This window comes from Lonchura striata, chromosome 5 (assembly GCF_050655825.1).
Source record: "Lonchura striata isolate lonStrDom1 chromosome 5, ASM5065582v1, whole genome shotgun sequence".
NCBI lineage: Eukaryota > Metazoa > Chordata > Aves > Passeriformes > Estrildidae > Lonchura > Lonchura striata.
The window spans coordinates 12868594-12883697 of NC_140707.1; the positions used below are offsets into that span (position 1 = coordinate 12868594).

At 48.8% G+C, this 15104-nt stretch overlaps 1 long non-coding RNA gene across 1 annotated transcript; it reads left to right on the top strand.

Moving 5' to 3' along the window:
• The first annotated feature begins 2236 nt into the window (after positions 1–2236).
• Positions 2237–12750, top strand: LOC146767242 (uncharacterized). The gene is made up of 3 exons (XR_014955347.1): positions 2237–2693; positions 4399–4493; positions 11303–12750. It is a non-coding gene; the product is annotated as an uncharacterized LOC146767242 (long non-coding RNA).
• Positions 12751–15104: the final 2354 nt, after the last annotated feature.

Here is a 15104-nt window from a genome sequence, read left to right on the forward strand (position 1 = left end):
CGAAGGGTCCGGCGCGGAGCCCTGCCGGCAGTGCCGGGGCTGGCCGGGGCGGAAGGGGAGCTGGGCGCGGCTGGGCTGCCGCGGGCCCGCCGGAGCCGCGCCGGTGCGAGCCGTGCGGAGCCGAGCGGAGCTTTGGCTGGGCCGGCGGGCGGGGGAGGCGTCGCGGGGCGGGCCGGTGCCGCCGCTCCGGGCGCGGGGCTCGGGCGCCGCCGGGGCCCCCTGGGCGCTGTGCCGGCCCCGCCGGGGCGGGGGCAGCGGGCGGGGGTCTCCCGGCACAGCGCCGCCTCTGCCTGCCGGAGGAGCTGCTTTCCTGCCGGAGCCGCGCTGCGCCCAGGGCCGGGAGCGCGGCTTCGCATTTTCCAGCCTTCCTCGCTGCGGTATTATTTTAGGATCTCATCAATGTGGTTTATGGATTTTGGGGCTATTCTAAGAGTTCTTAGGAATATGTAGGGATTTTTTTTTTAAAGGTTCTTTGGGGGCTTTTAGGGGTGTTTTAAAGTAGGTTATTTTATTGTATTTTAAGGGCGTTCCGAGGCTATTTTTATGTTTTTTGTGGGGGTTTTAAGGCACTTTGAAGTTGAGGGTTTTTTTAGGGCATTTTTATGTGTTTTTATGGTCTTTTCATGGCATAGAGGCTGAGGGGCAGCTTGAGGGGCACTGTGGGGGCTTCAGGGTGACAGAGGCTGGGAGCTGAGGGGGGAACAGGGGAGGGGACAGTGGGTGACACAGAGAGATGCTGAGGGGGGCAGGGGCAGCTGGGGGCTGAGGGCCAGAGGAGAGGGATTAAGGGTGGCACACAGGAGCTGAGGGGCAGCTGAGAGGGGGCTTGAGGGGCAAGGGGGGGCTCGAGGGTGACAGCCAGAGCCTGAGGGCTGGGGGGCAGAGGGAGGGGTCAGGGGTGAAGGGAGAGGGTCTGAGGGCTGGACAGTCCAGTGGGGATCAGGGCTACAGGGTACAGCTTCGGAGGCAAGTTAGGGTACAGGTGCAGCACCCCTCACCCCCATGCTAACCTCACCCTAAGCAGCCTTTTCCCTTTTCACCCCCAACAACAGCAGCACAGCACAGCAAGCCTGACAGCGAGACCACACCGGAAGCCTCCCGCTGGGGCAGGGCAATGACCCTCGCACCAGGACAATGCCAGAACCCTCAGAGGACAACAGGACCTGCTGCAAAAAGGTAGGGATGACATCTGTGGGCTAGAGAGCAACAGGAAGGGGTTTGTAGGCTGAGCAGGCTTCCTTGAGTGTTTTTTTTTTGCATGGCTATTAGGAATATTTAGGGGAATTTTGAAGGCTTTCTCTGGTGACTTTTAGAGAATTGTTATGCCTTCCTAATGGCTATTTTTGAATTCCTTGGTGCATTTTTAGGGTAAGGGTGAGGGTCTGACAGGATGCCCACTGAAAATGTTGAGTATTACTGGAGTGCTTTGGGAAGGTGCCAGTGGAGGGCCAGTGGGTGAGGTGCCATGATGCTGGTCTGAAGGTTGTGATTTCTGAGCAAAGCAAGGTGGTTGTGGTTAGGGTTATATGGTGGCAGATTTCTCGAGGCGAATTCCAGCACAGAAAAAATCAAGCCCCAACCTTATTACTGTCAGTTTGCAACATGTATTTGGAATGAAAAAAAAAAAAAAAGGCCTGAGTACTCGCGGGTGGGCGATTTGGACTGGGCAAAAGGAAACCTGGGACCAGGCAACCCAGGGAGATTGCAGGGCCCTGGGAATAAATGAGGGATATCTACATGGTGAAAGCAAATTCTGCAGCCCGGGTTCCTGGCGTCAGTTTGTAGGGCTCCCTTGGGGCTGTCAGGGAAGCACAAGTTTGTGGCGGAGCCAACTTTGCTGTGGGGTACATCGGCAAAAACGCCTCTCTCCGTCAAGGTCCCCACGGGCCGCCATCGTGTCGCGGACCCTCTGGACAAGTGCTGCCGCCTTGTGGGCACAGGGCGGTACTGCAGCCCCCCAGCCGGAGCCCGGCCAAAGCGGCGGGAGGGGCGAGGGGCGGAAGCGAGCGGCGAGCGGGGCGGTGTCTGTGAGTGAGGGGAGGGCTGGAGGCGGCTCCGCGGGCCGAGGGCGGCCGGGGCCGGTGCCGGCGGGCGGCGGAGGCGCAGTCGCAGCGCTCCCGGGCCGCGGCCGAGCGGCATCGGAGCAGGGCTGCGCCGCCTTTCCCGGCCCCGCGCCCCTCTCCAGACGCCGGGAGCGGCCGCGTGCCGGAAAATGCCGCCGGGGCGGCGGAGCGGGGCCCTGGCTCTGCCCGCCCCTCCTGCCGCCCTCCCTGGAATGGTTCGAGGCGTTATGGGTCTAGTGAGGTAGGAATAATTATCTCGTTGTTACTAATTAAAGGGGTTTTTTTTGTTTGGTTTTTTTTGTTTGGTTGGTTGGTTTTGTCTTCGGTTTTGTTTTGTTTTGGGTTTTTTTGGGGGGGAACTAGAAAGATACCTTGTGTTCCTGGAATGTTGCATTCTCTCTCTGTTGTTTTCCCAGTTAGTCTGGATCCTCTGCTTACATTTTTTCCTTCACTTATTAGATGTCGTGGATATGCTGGCTGTTCTGATGGAGGGCAGTGATGGCTTAGATCAAGAAATTGGGTTCTCTTTAAATGAAGATGTGATTATCCAAACCGTTCCCTGCAGTGCTGTTGTCCCTGCTGCATTAGCAGCCAGGAATATGCTGTTGCTTCAGTCTGAAAATGGAACAGGTACTGGGTTTTTTCTTATGTTTTGTGTCATTTCCAGCAGTGGAGTGAAAGTAGGAGAAGATTTTAACGAATTGCGTTCATCCATACAGATGTCTTTTGTGGACCCATTTGAGCCAGCTGACTAAATCTGGCATAAAAGATAGCACAGAGATTTTAACTGTTGAAAAACTCTGAGCAGGAAGTGTTCCCACAGTGCAAGAATCCTTTGAGTCCGGGTGCTTAAATACTGTAATTCATAAGTTGTCTAGAGGAGGAGTAGAAGAAAGTTATACTAAGCTACCATTTCAGGAAGATGAACTAAACCTCATTAGAAGTCTGTATGGACACTCATTCTGCATATTAAAGGAGCAGGAAGGAAGGCAATTGATGGTGCTTCAATTCTCCATCAGAGGCCTAAGACGAATGTATCTTAACAGATTTCTCTTCTTAATTCAGTTAGTGTATTTTAATTTCCCTGAATGACTCCAGGTAGACAAAGGCACAAGGGAATAGTGGGTTTTGGATTGCCCAGGATACTACAGGTGGAGGTCCTCAGGAGGTGGCACGTGCTTTTTGGCTGTTGCCACAAACCATGGAGCTTTGAGCCATCCCAGGTGCCAGCAGCACCCTGAGCAGTGCTTACCAGCACCTGGCACTGGTAAACGTTCCTGGCACAAAAGATTGTCTCTCTGTGGCCGAGCTGTGTCCGTGCAGGTAGCAGGGACAGCCACGCCATGGTCAGGGTTGCTGCTGCAGCACGTCCCATTCTGTCCTGGTAAGATTCGCTGAGTGCTAGTCACGAGAAGAGTGTCTAAAGTGATTTCTAAGAGAAAAGCTGCAAGGGGTCAAACACGATCTTTCCTGTGGTTTTTGTAGCCAGATCACCGTCGGTTCCCAGCACTGAACCAGGGCAGGGTGTGCCGTAGCTTGGCTCGTCCCTGAACGGGTGCCACCGTGCCTCTCCCTTCTTTACTGCCCAAAGCTTTGTGTCCGGGCACAAGGGGAGTAGAGAAGCTTCCTGCCAGGAGATTGAGAGGCAGCCCGTGTGCTCATTCTTCTGCTCCATGAGCCTTTCCTGGCAGAGGCGGGGCTGCATGGCGCTCCCTGCATTTGCAGCACTGGTACTTGCTGATAGCGCAGCTTCTTCTCCCATCCTCTTGCTGGCTGCGAGGTCCTGTTACCTTCCCTCATGTTACCTTCTGGCTCTTTTCATCCCTAACTGAATTTAATTTTCCCTTGGGAGTGATCCCTGGGGTTCTGGTGCTTGCCCGTTTCTCTCTGCATGCTATAGAATTTTATTGTTCTGGGAAGACTTAAGTTTCCGCTTAAGCTAACAGGGTGATCAAAAAAATGTATATAAAATGTCTTAGCTTTGGCCTTCTCTGTAGCAGGTGCACTGAGAAGGGAAAGAATTGTGAAAGGTATGGAGCTGCCTTCTCTGGCATACCACCAAGCCCCCATCCCCAGGCTTCTACTCTCCTGCTCTCTGGTTTCCAGTGCAGAATCAGCTGCCCATGGGTGCAGCGTGGTGACAGTGCACTGGTGGCACAACTGCTCTGTGGTGTATTTCTTCCAGAAATAAAAAGGGCTAATTTCTTGTAATTTGCCAAAGAGAGGGGAATGATGGAATGAGTCTCTTGGAGGCATCTTTTCTCCCATGGTGAGTAGACACTGTTACTTGCCTTCTGTCAGTAATTTCACAGTCTTACCCTTCATTTTGTTGCAGATGCAGAAGAAACAGCTATGTAACAAGGTGCTATGTGACGCGTGCTGTGAAATTCATTAACTTGCCACTACCTGATTATTGCAAGCAATGAAAAGGTAAAGAGATAATCGTGTTAGTAGAGCAGGGCTCAGATCACGTTATTTGATTTAAACCATTATCTGTTGTGAATCTTCTGTTACCAGTGAGCTACACGGCAGTGGCAGCAAAACTTGTGTAGCACATGGGTGCGGTGATGTGCCAGATTGTGCCAGCTGTGTGGGCAGCTCTGCCCAGTGCCCCCAGTTACGGCTTTGGCATGATCCCCAAGTGGCTGGCCATGGCTGTGCTTTGGCTGAGAATGGCCATCCACCAAGAAGAGGGTGGAAGCTGTGGTGGGACAAGGCAGGTACCCAGAGAGGGAACGTGCTCTTGAGAGTGGATCCAGAGGCCTCTGGTTTGAAGTCATTAGGCAGAGCCTTGTGCTTTGATGCTTTTCTGATCCACAGGCAAAGCAAAAAGCAAGGGTACTTCCTCTGACAAGAGGAAGAGCCATCATTTAGCCTGGCTGAAATCTGTCAGAAAAGCGCTTTGCGAAATGCAGTTGTACTTGGAGTGGCTGTTGCATAAAACAGATGAAATTTTGTTTGAGGAAGAGCTAAGAACTGTCAGCTGCTTGTGCTACTGGACACCAGATATCCCTAAGCCTCCCTCATTGCTAGACAAGAGTCTTCTTGCTGCTTGAGCACTGCATAAACACAGTGAAGGCATGGTCTCTGCACTACGGATTGTGCAGCCTGATACATGAGAGTAGATGTATCTGGATGGACAAATGGGAACTGGCAAGAAACAAGGAGAGAAATATCACAAAAGTGATTTTATGACTGTTAAAATAACAATATATCGATGACCTGAGTGGTCAGAAGTCCCCTAGAGGGGCTTCCTTGTTGTCTTGTTGGTTGATTGTTGGGCTCCAAGAAAAAAATACTTCCCTCGTTCCTTCTGTACCACTCATGGGCCTTGTTCAGTTGAAGAGAAGAAAGCCTTGGAACAAGCAGTGAGATATTTCTCTCGTTTCTCCTCTGAACACATGAGAACAGATGTCCAGGCAGTATGAAGTTGATGCAGGTCTGCTAAAGCCCTTGTGTATAAAGGTGGAATTGGGTAATAGTTGCCTTAAAAGCTGTAGAACGTGGTTGTACATAGAGCCATGTTGATAATGTTTAAAAGAGAAGCACGGAGAAGACTTGCTCCCTGGACATGGCTATGTGATAGTATGTGGGTTAAAGTAAAGCACTAGCCGGCACTGAGGGGAAAAAAAGAAATTTGTTTCAGTAGTTCCATTGCATGCAGCTGTCTATGGTTGTTGTAAGAATTCTGAACACTGTGAATTTTGCCGGAGTGTGGAGTTGCCATGTCCTTGTCAGGTGATGGATGAGGCAAAGTCAGCCCTTCAGAGCCACTGCTGATGGCTAATGCTAATCCACAGATTGTTTCTGTTTGGGGAGTGAACTGGCTATAAACTCACATTTTGTATGCTAGTATTTCTTTGCTTTCTCTACACATTGGGTTGCTGATAAAAAGGGTATTGGCTCTAGATCAAAGCAGTTACTTTCGGAGTATTTTGAACTAGCAAAGACTTTTTTCTTGAAATGAAAATGTTCTGTAGGAATGCGTTGCTTTCAGCTGTGTAATTTGTAATTAATTTTGGGAAGTACCCAAAGTTTTCTAGGCTTTTGCAACAAGCCAAGTGGGCTGCCTCCAGCCCAGGCTTCCAGGGTCCTGGATTCCTAAACTCACGTGTTCTGGGACTCATGGCAGCTCAGCCTCCTCAAGAGTAGCTGCAAAGTGTCAAGACAGACAGGTGATCTGCTGCTCTCTGGTTCACAGGGATGGATACTGGTGATGAAAATGGTGTTGCTACCAGAAATAGTAAAACTTTAATGTCTGCTCAGTCTATTTGTGTGTATTTCAGAAAAGGAGAGAAAATTCTTGGAGTAGATTCAGTCACCTTGGAAGGCTGTGGCACCTTGGAGGATGCTCATTAGTGATTTCAAAGGGAAGTGTCCCTGGAAGCCAATGTCAGAAATCCTCACAAGTGGGTAACAGCAGTCAGGTTAATGTTTGTGGCTCTTCAAAAGCTTTACTTGGATGTCTCTTCAAAACAGTCTGGATGCACTGAAGGAGGGCTGTGCCTTCCTTTTTTCTTTTTGAGTAGCTGCCTGAAGATAAATATAAGATGGACTTTCTTAAAACATAAATGAGAAAACACCCAAGGCTGGGTGAAAGTCTTGAATGCTCAGACTTAAAAGTCATCAATTCCCCAGCAATGTTAGATGAGCCTAAAGTGTATAGGTCAGCAACAACTTCAGCAGGCAGCCTAAAAAACACAAGAAGATTTATTCTCTTGGATATTAAACATGGCATCTTATTCTTTGGCAGCTCATAGGTGATCTCTGCATGGGGCTGCACATGCCTTTCTCTGCGTGTGTGTATTTGCCTGCAAGTGTAATGTGACAGTCCTAAAGGATTTGTGGATGCAGATAAACTAAGTCCAGCTCAAATGTATTCCATAAACAGCTCTTGAGGTACACTCATCTTTGTGTTGTTTCATTTGTTCAGTTCTTGGAAAGCCACAGGAGCTTATTAGACTGCTCTGGCCTATGCCCAGGGGAGTCACTTAGGTGGGAATTGGACACCTCTAGCCGTAAACCTATAAAAGGAAGAAATGCATACCGTTATTTTTGTTGGGTCTTATTGAATGAACTGGCTGCTCATCTTCTGCAGAATCCTAAGCACTGTATTTAAAGCCTCCGAGTAAGTTCCTTACTTTGAATAATTTAATATCTTTCACTGGTCCTTCTGCTTTTTCTTTTGCAGTCCCATATAAAATGTTTTATGACAGTTTAAAGAAACATCAGTCATTGGATATCTGTAGGTCAGGCAAAGACTAGCCTGCTTTTAGTGTTTTAGTGTTTGGTTCTGTCTGGAAAGAAAATTCCCATTGCTGCCTATCCTTGTGCAGCCAAGGCGTTTGAAAAACTCACCAGCTGAACACAAACTATGGCTGGGTGTTTTGTCTTCCTTATCTTTTGTCTGTGCCTCATTGCCACCAGTGAACGGAAGGAGGAGACAGAGCAGCTTCTCACACTGACATAATTTGGCACTTGCTGGAGATGAAAGTGAGTAGAGCAAGATCTTTCTTTCTGAGGCAGTAACAGGGATCTGAAGTGCTGACTTCTGTCAATATGGCAATGGCAAGCTCCTCTGCCTCTCCCTCCAGTGACTGCTGTTGCTATAAGAAAAGCAAGAGGTACAGGCTTTACCAATATGCCAATGCTTTAGGATAAAATGAGGCGAGGAAAAAATAATGTGAGGCAAGGCTCTCGAGGGCTCATAACAGTATAGCCATGAACGATGCGGGTGCATCTGTCCAGCATGTGCAGAAAGGATACCAATACCTAGGGATGAACATGTAATGCATCAGGCACGGCTTCCCATGGTTGTAAACCGGTATAAAAACATTAACCTAACAGGGGTTTTTCTAACTTGGTGTATATAAGAGTGTGTGATGTACCAGTCCTGCTTTTCCCACCTCGTTCTGCCATGAGGTAATGCCTGTTTGCAAACACACCTAATACAGTCTGAGAGGGTTACTGCAAGTGAGTCCAGTCCAGTGTGAATTCTCAGCCCCCTCCACTGGGCTCAAAGAGCTCTCTCAGAGGGCAAACTGCATTCTTCAAGCTTGTTCCAGGCTGCAAAGGTGTGGCTTCTGTTTCTTCCCAGCCCAGGCACATTTTCTCATTTTGCCTTTGGACTGTGGTAGAGGAACCCCCATGGGGAAGGGGGCATGCAGACTTGCAGCAGATCAGGTTAGCTTAGTAAACACAGGCTTCATCAAAGCAAAATGTAGTCCCTTATTGAAGCAGTTTTGGTTCTGTTTTGAATCTATTTCCTAAAGGGTAAAAAATGGCAGAGTTGTTTGCTTGGGATGAAAGTAGCATGAGTCATCAGGGAAAACCAGGAGGAAGTACCCAAAGTTTTCTAGGCAAACAAAGCCTGGCAAACATGGACAAGTGGGCTAGAAGCAGGAGCAGGTACATTAAATTCTCAGTCTTTCCCTTGTTCCCATTTACTTGGATGCAGGGCATTTCATTAGCCAGTTGTCTCTCCACAATGCATCGGTTGATCTCGTAATCCCTCGCAGTGAGTTTATTCAGCACTTTTATGGGACTTGAATCTCTCAAGTGAAGTCCTCCAGAAATGCTGAGCCCCGTTGGAACTACTAGAACTTGTGCAAACAGTGTGCCCTGGCTGCAGGGATGGCCAGTGGTCTCCTGGGCGGCGTTAGACAAAGCATTGTCAGCAGGGCAGGGAGGTGGTCCTGCCCCTCTGCTCTGCGCTGCTGAGGCCACATCTGGAGTGCTGTGTGCAGCTCTGGGCTCCTCGGGACAGGAGAGACACGGACCTCCTTGAGAGAGTCTGACAGAGCACTGTGAAGGTGGTAAAGGGACAGGAGGAAAGACTGAGAGAGCTGAGGCTGTTCAGCATGGATAAGAGATGTCTCAGGGGCATCTAGTTACAAATACTTGAAGAGAGAATGTCAAAAAGATGGAGCCAAACTCTTCTCAGTGGTGCTGAGTGTCAGTGGGCACAAACTGAAGCAAATGGAGGTCCTCTGAACATCAGGAAGCATTGTCTTTGAGGGTGACTGAGCAGAAGGATTGAGAACTGCATTCACCCAACTGCTAAATAGGGAAGCTGCAACCACACAAGAAGAGCACTTTGCAAAAGTACCACAGAGATCCATCCTCTCCTCTGTTCAGAGGAATCAATAGCTGAGTTGGTTCTTTATTTCTGGAAGTTAGTTATTTTATCAGTTATTGGCAACCTTCACCTCGATTGTTAAACCATTTCTAGCACAGCTTGTTTATGCTTTAGGGCTACTGCAAAGTCCCATGCAGCAAGTTTTTACATCCCTGTTTGCTAGAAGCACCAGCATATCCTCCAAGAAAGCCTGCACTCAGCATGGCCTATTTCCTTTCTTTGCCTGTGCATTTCTCCTGCTATCGCTGTTAGCAAGAAAATGTTGGATTTAGTTAACTTTTAGGTCTGAAGCTGCATGGCTGATTCTCTGCATTGTGTTGTCCTTGGTGTCAAGTTAGCAAAAGCTGAGAAGAATCCATTGTCACATTAATACTTGGGTGAGTTTACTCATCAGTTTGTACTGTGTGCATGTGTAAATGGAGGCCAGATGTTGCTACCAAATGGAGTCTAATACTGCTGTATAAATGTGTGTAATACTGGGGCATTTGCCCTGCAGGACTGACATGCTGGAACAAGGCGGGCACTGGGGGTGAGAGAGCCCCGTGCTTCCTCCTCCTCGTGTGCGAGTTCCTGCAGTGCCGTAAGAGCCAGAGCTGTGAGCTTTTCCTTCGAGGGCTGGGCACGGCCACGGCAGATGGAGGCACGGGAGCAGGAGGCTTCAGGACAGGGCTCTGTGGTGCAGGGAGAGCAGCAGCTCCTGAGCAGCTCTGCGCTACAGGAAGGCTCCAGCTCCTGGCAGCACTTGCTGCTCCAAGGACCACTGTGGTCTCGTCCAGAGCATGTGCTGGGTGGGCTCAGACAAGCAAACAGTGCTGTAGAGAGCTGGTGACAACTCCTGAGGCCTCTTCTCCACTAAGTAAGCCATAATGTAACTTCACTGCCATAGGTTTGTCTGTGAGTGGTCTGTGATTTTGTCTTGAAGATCGGTGCAAATTGGATGATTGGCTGTAGAGTGTGTGCATCTGTCTCTTCTAAGGCAGATGGAGGACTGCAGATCTCCATCCAGAATGTGACCCACAGTGTAACCGGGAGCATATGCTGTGCCATTGGTGATGCATGTGGCATGGACTAGTGGCCCATTTGTCTGCAGCTTGTCCCCATATGATTTCTTGCATGCCCCGAGGCAGGGTTGGTCTGTGTTACTCAAGTTCCAGAAGGCTGCGATGCAGTGAGAGTGGCATAACAAGTAGTTCTGACCTGTAAGGGCACTGGTTCCCAAATGCCTCCCAAGCAAGGCTGCTGCTCTCTCTTTAGCTATGCCAAGCAGCACATCTTGCTGCATATGTGGTCACCAGGGTGTGCAGATTGCAGTGCACCAAAAGTCTCCACCACCAGTGCTGGCTGAATAATGTATTTTCACAACAGATATTATTCTGCATCTGCCTTGTGACTTTTAATTTCAATTTTCTCTGGGAGCGTTTGGGCAATGATTGTTATCCGGTATGTGCCAGATTATCACCATTGCCCGAGTGTTTCTTTTTGTCAGATCGAGTTTTCCTTTTCTCCAAGGAATTTGCGGCTTTTAAGCAGAAAATAGTTACATTTCTTAGCTGTTTGCCTGTGTGGTTAAAACAGGGCAATGCATGAGGCCAGGACCTCGCTTTGCTTTCAGAACTGATCCTGTCAATGCTTCCTGGCAGTGTTTCCTTTCGCACAGCACCAGGTCAGGACTGTTTCAGCATTTCGCTGGTAGTCAAGGGTGAGTCCAGCCATCCAGGTTGCCCCTGCTGTCCCCATATGGAGGATGCTCCAGCAGACTGAGGTCAGAGTGTGTTATGTGGCCGTGAGCTGAGCCATACACAGTCACTTCTTGTCTCTGGGCAGAGGACTTTGCTCCTCTGTTCCATTAAGTTACCAAGAGTGATCGTTGCTAAAATTACTCTGTTAAATAATCCAGAAGTTTGCCTTTTCTTCCTTTCTTTCCTGAGTTCAGAAGTTGGTAACCTAAGCACCCAGCCGTGCTGTGCATCCCTTAGTGCTGTGTGTGTTACTGGCAGGGCCTGGGGCTTGGGTCCGGAAGGTCTGGCTTGTTTGTTCCCCTGGGTCTGGAGGAATAGAGATTTTATTTATTTTATTATTTTTGATTTTTTTAATTTAAAAGCTATCCAGCAGTTTGTCAGTTGAAGCAGAAGACAATCCTTTGCACTGATACGTACTCATGTGCACATGCTGATCAGCTGAAGTGTTAAAGCTCAAGGTGAGTGCTCCAGCCTTTAATCAGTGACCAGTCATTGATTTAGCACATCCACAAGTTTCAGGAAGTAGTTCCTCCATTGCATCCAGCTTTTAGAGTACCTTTAGACACTAGAGATACTTCTCAATGTGTAATTGATGAGGTAAATGGTCTCTTAATAGCATGTGCTAAAGAGAGATGTGAAAAGCAGCTGAGCAATATTGCCACTTCTGGGGGTTACAGGTGGTGGGTACTATCAGTCAGAACTGGAAAACACAGAACTGTAACCTTTTATAAGTACTGAGCGAAACACTGAGTTACTGCTGGTCAATTAAAAGCAGTTTGGGTGCTTAATAGTTGTTTCTGATGATACTCATACACAGATGAGTGAGGAGCTACTTGAGGCAATGTGTGTGCAGCTGTCCAGCCAGAACTGAAGCAGCCTCTGGTGAAGGTGAATGCAGAGAGGCTTATGTGGCAGAGGAGCTCAGCAGATGACAGGGGGCTTGTCCATAGACTGAAAGAGGAGCCCGGGATGGGTGTGGGGTATTACAAAACAGCAGATGTCACAGGGATGGAGCAAAGGTTTAAAATGGAAGGAATCAGCCATGAGAGAGTGATGGCCAGATGGAAATCCAGCTAAGGCCCTGAAGTGGAATTATGTAAGGCAAACATCAATGAGAATCAGCTGGGGAGCAAGAACAGCCAGCAGCCAGGCTTGTTTCTGGTCTCTTGCCATAGATGAGACATGTTTTAGGGTGTGCATGATGACTAGAGGCTGTGATAGCTTTAGCTGTAGCTCTTTTGTCTCCAGCCATTGTGAATGAGTTCTGTGCTTAGTTCTCTGCTCTGGTGCATTGCAGGATTTTTAGGGTAAATATTTTTTCCATCAGTGTAACCCACCAATTGCCAACATCTCGAGGCGGCAGGATGGGGTGGTGAATATGCCATTCTTCTGCTGGTGGCTATCAGAAACGCTTAAGAGGAAAATTTCATCTTTGTTCTACATAGTGCTGTGCTAGCAAGTGCTTTCCAACAGGCTGTAATTCCCAGAGCAGTGGGGCAGGAGCTGCTCCATGATCCAGGAGCAGGCTCCCATGTAGTGGGTTGGATGCAAGGCACCCACCAAAGCCTCTCTTATCACTCGCCTCCACAGCTGGACAGAGGAGAGAAAATACAAAAAAGGGTTGAGATAAGGACCAGGAGAGATCGCTCGTCAAATACTGTCACAGGCAAAAGAGAGTCTTATTAGAGATACTAATTGAATTTATGGCTAAATAGTCAGAGCAGGATAATGAGAAACAACATAAAACCTTAAAAACATCATCTTCCCACACCCTCCTTCCCAGCTCTACCTCCTACCCCATCTGTGCAGGGACACAGGCAATAGGGGTGACAATCAGTTCATCAGGGAAAGCAGTCGCTCCCCTGCTGCTCCATGGGGTCTCTCCCATGGGAGACAGTTCTCCATGAACTTTTGCAGCATGAGTCCGTCTCACAGGCAGCAGATCCCTGTGAATTGCTGCAGTGTGAATCCATCCCACAGGCAACACTCCCCATCACACTGCTGCAGTCTGAATCCCTCCAGTGGGTGAAAGTCCCTTCAGGCTGCTGCAGCGTGGGCCACCCTACCACGGGTACAGCCTTTCAGGGACAAGCTGCTCCAGCAGGGGCTCCTCCTTCCACAGGCCTCCCACGGGGTCACAGCCTCCTCACAGGCATCCCCCTGCTCTGGCATGGGTCTCCTGCACAGGCTGCAGGTGGATCTTTGCATCTCCATGGATCTCCATGGGCTGCAGGGGCACAGCTGCCTCACCATGGTTGCAGAGCAATCCCAGCTCCTGTGCCTGGAACACCTTCTCCCCCTCCTTCTTCACTGACCTCGGTGTCTGCAGAGTTGTTCCTTTCAAGTACTCTCACTCCACTCTCCTCTGGCTGCAATTACAACTGTGCAAAAACTTATTTTTTTCTTTTTTCTGAAACACATGGTCACAGAGGCACCACCACCATTTCTCATGGGCTCAGCCTTGTCCTGAAGCACATCCATCTTTGGAGCTGCCAGGGACTGGCTCTGCCAGACATGGAGGAAGCTGCCAGCAGCTTCTTGCAGAAGCCGCCGCTCTGCCCCCCACCCTGCTACCAAAGCTTTGCCTTGCAAACCCAGTACAGTTGTATTTCATTGTTGGTCTGTCTGCACAGGCTATTAATGGTGGGGATCTGCCACCTCTTTGTTCCCCAGTACAAAGGTAAAAAGGACGTCTGCAGCTCCACGTCCAGTTTTTGGGGGTAAGGAGAGGAGTAAGCAACAAAGGATGCACAAACCCAACTCCCATTCTGCCACGTGCCAGGTTTCCACAAGACAGGAACATAACGCACCCTACCTCTGCTCAGAAGAGTGTGGGGAGCCTAAAATTCTCTGTGCTAATTCAGTCAGACTGCCCAGTGATACGGCCAAACTGTCAGCAGCCTAAATAGCTTTTCATGGCTGTCATTGTGGTTGGGGAATTGCTTCATGTCTGGGTTTCTTGCCAGAGCCTGAGGAAAGGAAGTAGCCAAGACCAGGTGAGAAGCGGTGTAAGGTAGGTGATTAATTTCTGGATTCTTTTGCCACTCACAGAGCAGCTGCTAATGGGCTGGGCTTGGGGAGTCTGGTTTACAGGCACTTGGAAGTGCTGATACCATCTGGTGAAATGTTAGGTGTCTTTTTAAGAGAAAAAAATGAAAGTATTTCTGTTACAACCGTGAATAAAGAGCCTGGGCACAGCAGTGACTGCCTAGTAGCAGAGGGACAGAGGCTGCAGGCAGGTTTGTATCCTCCATGGAGCTGGAGCAATGGCAGGATTACTTTGCCTGCACGTTCACTGCTTTGAGGGAGGAACAGGGTAGGAGAAATTAATGTAATAGGAAACAGAAGCACAGACTTGAGACTGTGCTTATTTTGTTGCCGTGGTGAAATAAAGCAGGGACATTTGATGATTTTTTAAAATGTATTTATTTAAAGAAAAAATGTGGCAAATCTTATCAGAAGAGTTCAGGTTTCTAGCAGCTTTACAAGTCAGGTACCCTGTGCCTACATACAGTATCAATAATGGCTTTGCAGTATTTTTGGTTAAAATTTACGTTCATTAAAAATTCTTCAAAGCACTCCGTAATTGGTGAGCAGCATATGAAAGGTTAATGAACATTGAACATGTTTTACAGTTACCTTTGAGAAGGACCCTTTACATCCGTAAATGCCTGCCTGAGGTGGCCTCTGCTTTAGGACTTTAAAGCTTAAAGAAATCCTATATACAGAAGAAATTCTTCCCTGTTATGGTGGCAAGGCCCTAGCAGAGGTTGCCCAGAGAAGCTGAGGCAGCCCCACCCCTGGAATTGTCCAAGGCCAGGTTGGATGGGGTTTGGAACAACCTGCTCTAGTGGAAGGTGTCCCTGCAGGGGATGGGATGAGAAAAGCTTTGGGGTCCCTTCCAACCCAAACCATTCTCTGATTCTACGATTGTACATGTTGAAAAAGGAGGCTGTGGCCTTATGTGCTTAGGTACAAACCTCCCACCTATTCTTCTGAACATACCTGTTTAGTCATTTATTCTTTCCTTTGTGCTTTCACAAGAAGCCCTTGTGCCCTTCAAAATCTCCGTAGGAGTTTGTGGTCAGTTTCCAGAATAAACAGGGATGGAAACCCGAGCAGTTTGGTGCATCCCTACTTGCTGCTGGAATGATTGTGGATTTG